The sequence below is a fragment of the Crocuta crocuta genome, unplaced genomic scaffold, assembly GCF_008692635.1.
Source record: "Crocuta crocuta isolate KB4526 unplaced genomic scaffold, BGI_CrCroc_1.0 scaffold619, whole genome shotgun sequence".
Taxonomy (NCBI): domain Eukaryota; kingdom Metazoa; phylum Chordata; class Mammalia; order Carnivora; family Hyaenidae; genus Crocuta; species Crocuta crocuta.
In genome coordinates, this window is record NW_027533395.1 from 657,792 (window position 1) to 665,093 (window position 7,302).

General features: G+C 53.1%; 1 long non-coding RNA gene across 1 annotated transcript in view; it reads left to right on the plus strand.

Moving 5' to 3' along the window:
* Positions 1-7,173: 7,173 nt before the first annotated feature.
* LOC144218534 (uncharacterized) overlaps positions 7,174-7,302 on the plus strand; it is a 3,991-nt gene continuing 3,862 nt past the window's right edge. Inside the window, exon 1 of the long non-coding RNA XR_013331182.1 lies at positions 7,174-7,260. This is a non-coding gene — a long non-coding RNA (uncharacterized LOC144218534). The remainder of the gene's footprint in view (positions 7,261-7,302) is intronic.

Consider the following 7,302-nt stretch of genomic DNA (forward strand, 5'->3'; position numbering starts at 1 on the left):
CCTCAAAAAAAAAACAAAAAAAAAAAAAAAAAAACCAAAAAAAAAAAAAAAAGACACAACCAAGCCCATTTCCTCTCAGTCAGGCTTGTCAGTCTCAAGCCAGTCCCACCCCGGGGCGTCTGTCAGTCATCGGTAAGCCACGCCCCCTGAGGCAAAGCCAGTCAGCGCAGAGTCCCGCCCCTCCTCTGGCCCTTCTCAGTCAAAGTTAGGCTCGGCTCCCCAGCCTTTCCGTTTCCCAGGCAACGGCATTATCGCCGCTAGCCTGGAATGCAATTCATCTTCCCTACCTGAACTAGGAACCTTCGTATCAAATCCGCTTTCCGGGTGACCTCGGTCCTGGACCGTTAAATCCGCCAAATCGCCTCCCTCCTTTCCAGTTTGGAAGCCCCCGAGCGCCCCAGCGCCCGCCCTTTGACTTCCTGCCCGGAAATCCGCGACGTTTTCGAGGAATTGCGGGATGTCCTTCCTGGGTCCCAAGCCCGGATTTTTTGGCAGCCTACCGGGTTATTGGCCCTGACAATACTGCGCTTGCATCCCACAGTTCAGGAAACGTTTACAAAACCCTGCTAAGAGTGGCTCTATGCTCGATGCTGAGTAGAAATGGTCTGTTGGGTGAACAAACTCCTTTCCCATCTGCAGGGACACAGCCTGTGCCCAGCAGTCATTAGGGTGCCTCACCCCATCCCCTCTATGTCTATCTCCCTGCATGTTACAGCGATCTCGGTTTTATGCTCCTGCGGGGGCATTCTTTTGCTAGGAATTGTGGAGAAATCGTGACCCAGTTGCATCATATCCTCCAAGGGAACTTCCTGGGCAGCTCTCTCTTCTCTTTCTAAATATACACACCGTTTTCCTCGTGGGCAGTCGTTCCAGCTCAGGCTGCCAGAGGGACAACCGCAGGCCCCAATTCTGGGCCCCAGCCTCCTCCAGCCTTTTCTTTCCTCTTTCCAATTTTAAACCAGCAAGCTTTTGAAAAACTGAATAACAACCCTTAGGACAGGGGAGGAACCCTGCCAAGCTTGGGCTACAAACAGAGCCCCTTCCTCCCCCCACCCCATACGTCCAAGGGAAAGTAACCTATCCCTCTTAACAAGCAACAAGCAGTTCCTTTGGGATAACATGTTTGCTTATGGAACGAAAGTTTGCTGTGTAAATCTATAAATTAACCAATCCACCACCTATATTCTTTTCTGACTGAAGACCTCCTTTCCCCTATCACCAGCAAGTTGACAACTTTCATTTCCCAGAAGAAACACTCTGGTTTGAGTTCTACTTCACGCTATTTTGTGGAAGGCAATAGAGAATGATTGTGGCGAGCTTCAGGAAATAGAGGGAGGTACTGGAAGGACTCTGGAGTGGCTCTCAGACCCAGAGATGGAGCCAATCAACCTGGCCTTTGGAAAGAGCAGGAAGCTGGGCAGCTCCCTGGGCCTCAGCAACTGGAGTTTATGGACACTGACATAAAGTAGCTTCAACCGGCTCTGGTTTCTGATCTGCCCATTCAAGTTTCAGATATTGGTACGGCTTAGATCAGTTGTCTCCTCCTAGGAGGTGGCAGGAGGTCAGGGTCAAGTTTCAAGGACATTGGACATCATTACTTCATATCTGTCTCTATGATTGGGGCTGTTCTCAAAGCAGGGCAATAACTGTTAGGTGGAATCATGACTGATATTTACTACACCATGTATTATTATTGCCCCTATACAGATTCTCTCCAGTTTACAGGAAACTTCCCCTGACGGAAGGCACCTTATCTTCACTTAAAAAGAATTGTGATAAAAAACACATAACACAAAATTTACCGTCTTAACCATTTTAAGTGTATAATTCATAGTGTTCAGTATATACACATTGTCGTGAAACAGGCCTTCATAACCTTTTCATCTTGCACATCTGAAACTCTTTACCCATTAAACAACAGCTCCTATAGTCACTTTTTTATGCCCACAACACCTATCATACCGCCTGACTCACAGTAAGTACTCAATACACGTTTGCTGAATAAATGAATGTGGGGCGCAAAAGAGCCCTAAACCCCACTCATATGTTGGTCCTAGGTAAGATCACTAATGGTGTTTCTCAACCTGTTTTATTACTCCTCAGCAAACCTAAAAGATGTCACATATTCACAAAAGAAACAATGGCTCCCGTCTTTAGTGACTTTCAGCCTGGAGGGGGGGGTGGGGGTGGAGCGTATGCTCCCTGGGAGGCATATCAGAACTGGGGGCTTGAAAAGTCCCTCAGGCAAAGTGAAGCTTGCCTCAAGCGAGGTCCCTGCACAGGATGGCCAGTGAGAGGAGGGGCTCAGCCCTTTCTCTTCTGTGTCTCTCTCTCGGAGTCCCAAATGAAAGGGGGTGCGAGAGAGAATGTCTGACATGTAACCAGAGCCACTGTCTCCAACTCTGTTGTCTGTTTCTCAGCATGTCAGTGCCTTTTTCCTTTGGCAGTCATTTCCCGGGGTGCTGACCTACCCTCTCCCTCTGCAGCCACCTCTGGGGCTGTCACTGAACTGCTATCATTTAAGGCATGCTGGCAAGGAGACACCTTCACCTCATTCTTGTCCAGTCCCTACTGAGTGGTCCCTCAGCAGAGTCGCTTGGGCCTCTGGTGATAGAGTTTCATTTTCATGGCCCGTTTTCCAGGGCACCAAGGCACAACGGAGTGGGCAAGGTGCTGGGTAGTAGTGATGTAAGATTAGGCATCACCCCACAATATACCTACAAGCAGTCCTTTTTATGATACTCAAGCCCTCTGCTGGGTCTGATTCTTCTTGCTGGACTTGATTTCACTGCTAGTGATTTTCTTTCAAGGCCCCATTTCTACAAGCTGGCTTCCGACACCTAAAGCCCCAGGCTGTCAGACTACCCTGCTTATATCTGATCTCCGAGTTGTGGTTAAGATTCAAGTTCTTTTTCTTTGGCCAAATCAGATGACTTCCATTCAATTGTCCCAAACTTTCTAAGACCACTAGAGGCTTGCTGTGTAAAGAAAATGGGCCGGCTCCCTAAATCTGTGGTTTCCGAACTGTGTACTTAGGTCCCCCAGAGTGCCACAGTGAATTCGTAGAACTGCGGCAAGGTATTTTCAGTTTTCAAGAGGAGCCCAGCAATATTCCACATATGCTGGACACTGCACAAACTACTAACTCAAGTTCACGGTTTCAAAATTAGATTGTGCTGCATTACTTTCAATGTCTTCGCAAAACTGGGTTTTTGATGGTTGCTGGGCTAAAAAGCAAGAACCACAAAAAAGTCAATGTGGCACAGGCAATGAGGTGGCAGTAGCAAGCCGATTCCACGTTTGGAGAAGTTAGGCAGATCTCAACTGGCACACACATCCCGTTAGTAAGTAATCAAGGTTAAGAATTATATTAAAATATTATATACGTATGTATGTGCATTTGTTTTTCAAACAGGTACGAAGGAGTTAGGATGGAAATAATGGACTAAATTGCTTAGACCTAAGTACTTACAGTGAACTATTAGCTATTTCTTTTGGCCTAGGGTACTGGGAAAAAAATTACTGGAAAACTAAAGGTCCTATAAATGTAGAAAGTTTGAGAACCCTTGCCCTAAATGCATGAAGGAAGGAACGAAGGCATGAGGGAGTATCACTAGGTTGTACTGGGTCTCACACCTGCCCTCTATAATCTTCAGGCACTGGGACTTTGTAGGGACTTTCTCTCATTGAATTCTTAATAATTCTTTGTGGGAAGTTCTAACCTTGTTTCAGGGACCCAGGTTGTTCACAATGTGATCAGAGGGTGGTAAATAGTCCCCAGGGACTGGGGACGGTGGTGGCAACTTAGAAGCCAGAGCCTCGGTTGGCGGGGCTAGCCGAGATCACAAGCAGAGAGAATGAAGGCTGAGGAAACTGGGGCCGCTTGCCTGGCCCTGCTCTGCAGCCAAGTGTCCTTAGTATACTCCATCCCCAGAGACCGGCCCCACATTGCGCCCCCTGGAGGCCACACTGGGTCCGTGGGATCCGACTGACAAGCTGTCTCCTGACCACTGGAAATCTGGGGGCCTTTGAGCCCCAAATCATCCCGTGGAAAGGAGGGGGGCTGCCAAAGGGCCCCCACCCTGGGATGCGCTTTTCCTTCCTTCCCCACCCGCATCTTCAGGTGACTAGCGGACGCCGTTCCGGAGCAGAGACGGCAGAATCGGTGGGTCCCTAGCTCCCTGGCTCATACATTAAAGATGCGGAGACGCCGGGACTGCGATGCCACAAGCATGAAGACAAATTTTTAATCCCGAGCAAGAAGATGCCGGGAGATGGGGGACGCGGGAGAAAAATGAATTAGGTTTTTATTATGTGTTTTATTATGCTGTAATTGAACAGGATTAGGTGAGAATACAATATATTTCTGGGGCGGCTGGGGGGGGAAGGGGGCGGGAGAGAGAGGCTGACAGCAAGCGAGAGACCACGAAGCCCGCGCGGAAGCCGCGGTTCCAGAACGCAGCGGTTCCCAGGGGAGGGCGAGACCCGCGCGCAGAGCCTACGGGACTGGGTGGGCCCAAGCGCCACCCGCAGTTTGGGCCACATGGGGGTGGGTGAGGGGGCGCTGTATTGGTAGGACTAGGTTAGCTACAGGTCCCGCTTGTATATGCCTGCCGGAGGGGGTGGGGGTGGGGCGTGCTTGAGAGTTGGAGGGCTGGGAGCTCACAAACCCGCTCCGGAAGGGAAACTGAGTGTCGCAGAGGGCAAGGGGCGCAGCTGTGAAAAGACAAGGCGCTCTGGAGTCCTTAGGGTCCCGGAAGCCTGCGAATTCACACTTGCTTCTAACCTCTCTGCCCTGCACACGTGAGCACAGGCCCTGTAGGTCAGCAACATTTCCGAGCGCCCACTTTGTGCCCAGCCCTTCCTTATTGCAGGGCGACCCCCTCCCCCCCCCCCATATCCCGTCCAACTCCTGTCACCTCTGAAAGGATCCATTAGCTACTCAGGTCTAGCCCAGCACCCCCACCGACCCCAGCACTGCGCCCCCAGGAGGCCTCCTCGGGGAAAGGGCGCCCAGGTGAGCCCCCGCGCTGGGCTGAGCTAACCGNTCCCCGGAGCTCGCCTCTCGGTGGGCCCAGGCCGGGCAGCTTCATTAAGGGCCGCCGCCAGCTCCGCGTCTCACCTGCCGCAGCGCCCCTTGCGCCCCACCGGGGACCCGCTCCTGGCGGTGATGAAGAGGCCCATTAGCCGCTTCTACCTTTAGGGCGGACTGGGCCGCTCTCCCCACCTCCCAATTAGGACATTAGAAACCGTCAACCAAGATTAATAGTTGCCCGGCTCCGGGGCAGGGAGATGAGCCCAGATACCGCAGCGGCGCCGCGCGCTCCGCTCGGGCCAACGCGGTGTGCACCCCGCGTACCACCTGCCGCCGCCGGCCCTCCCTCCGCCTCCCAGGCTCGCCTGACACTCTCTCAGGTGAGCCCTGCGGCGGGGTCGGGAGTGTCAGAGACCGGAACCCCGTTCTCTGCTGGGTCTCCATCCTGGGCGCACTCCAAAGCAAGGCGAGTTGGGGAGGAAGGCGCGCCCTCTCCAGGAGACTCCTCCAGTTTTTCCAAAGACTCCCCTGAAGGACTTCTGATCTTAAATGATGGGCGTTCTCAGAGGGGCTTCCTTGACCCTCTCTTCCCCAAATGAATTCCTCCTCTTGCTCATGACCCCGTCATATTTTTCACTATATGTACAATAGGTGTGCTTCTACTTTCATTCGCGTGATTAGATCCTTGCTGTCGGTCTCCCCCACTGGACCGCGGGCTCCAGGGAGAAGGGACCATCGTTTTGCTCCCCACGGGCCCTGGAGCACCTTCAGTCGTCGTGTGTTGAACGAGGTAGTGGGCAACAGGCGTTCCCTGCGCCTTTACTGGAACATCTGCATCCTGTGCAAGGTCCCTCCACTTCCTTCTTCAACAGCCTCATAGCACCTGCACTCTTCCTTCTAGTTCCTATCATAATTGTAACTTATTAATTATTTCCATGATTATCCATTCTGTGTCTTCTTCCCCTCGAGGCCATAGCTCCCGGAGGTAGGAGGTCAGGCAGATGCTGGGCACACAGCTGCACCCCCAGGCCTGGCGGCAGGAGCTCAGCACTTTGACAGATTGTTGTGTCTGAGGGCGTGGGAGCTCGAGAGCTCTTCCAACCCCATTCTTTGCAGACTCTGTGGCCTGAAGAGGCAAAGTCACTTGCCTCCGGTTATGCAGCTGGCTAGGAGCAAAACTAGGATGAAAACAACTTTTCTCTCTAACACACTGTGATTTGTCTCCAAAGATCTCATCATCGGCGACCCTGGGGAAGTCCTTTCTTAACTCTGAGGTTTCTAAGCCTTGGGGGGCTTTGGGGAGTGATCCTAGGTATATCTTCTTTTAGAGACAGTGGTGGTCCAGAACGAACCACCCCTCCCTGCGGGGTTTGGGGTTTGAGGCCCAGAGACACCCTATACTCTGTGTCAACAGGGGGCAAATACTTTCGGTCAGTTTCAACTTTAGTTTATCTCCCCTGGATATAAATCGAGGGGAGCCCCCTCTGCCACCCTGGAGGGATGTGAATTATCTCTGGTCTCCCCCCCCCCAAAGTAACACGGGGGAAAATAATGATTTGGAAGCAGAAAATGTAAAGGAACTACAGAGGAAGTGCTAAGACACAGAGTAGGGGCCTGAGATCCTCTTCCCCCTCATCCCACCCCCCAGTGTCACCTCTCCAGACCCTTATACACTCTAGGGGGAGGGCGGGGACTGGGTTTGGGGATAGGGGTAAGATCAATACTTCACTGGGGTTTGATGACCACAGGCTTTCACCTTGCAGATAATGGGGTGAGCGGCGGTAAACTCTCACCGACCGAGCGGGCTCCCCCGGCCTTAATGAGATAATCAATACTTGTTCTCGGCTTAATTTCCATCTAATTGCTCTTTAACGACGCCGGATAATGGGCCGCCTCCTGTGAGGAGAGAGCTGGCTGGGAATCCGACCCGCCTCGGACTCCCACCCCCCTCCCCCGGGCGGGGTGCCCTCGTGCAGGTGGGATGGGGGCGCACCCTGCTCCGGGGCGGGGCTGGAGCTCCCTCCTCCGGCCTCCTCGCCGGGTTCCGCCACCTGCCTGCGGTGTCCTCGGCCTCCGCAGGGGGCGCTCTAGGCTTTGGCGGCGGGATCCCAGGCAAGGCGCCGGGCTCTAGGCTCCGGGCCGTTCACGTGACTGAGCCACGGAACTGGCGCGGTGCCCTCGCCCCGCTGACTGCGCTTCATCCTTCCTGCTACCCACCCGGCCAGGCAAGTGTAGGCTGAGGTCCTCCCCCAGACCCCCACCCCCCG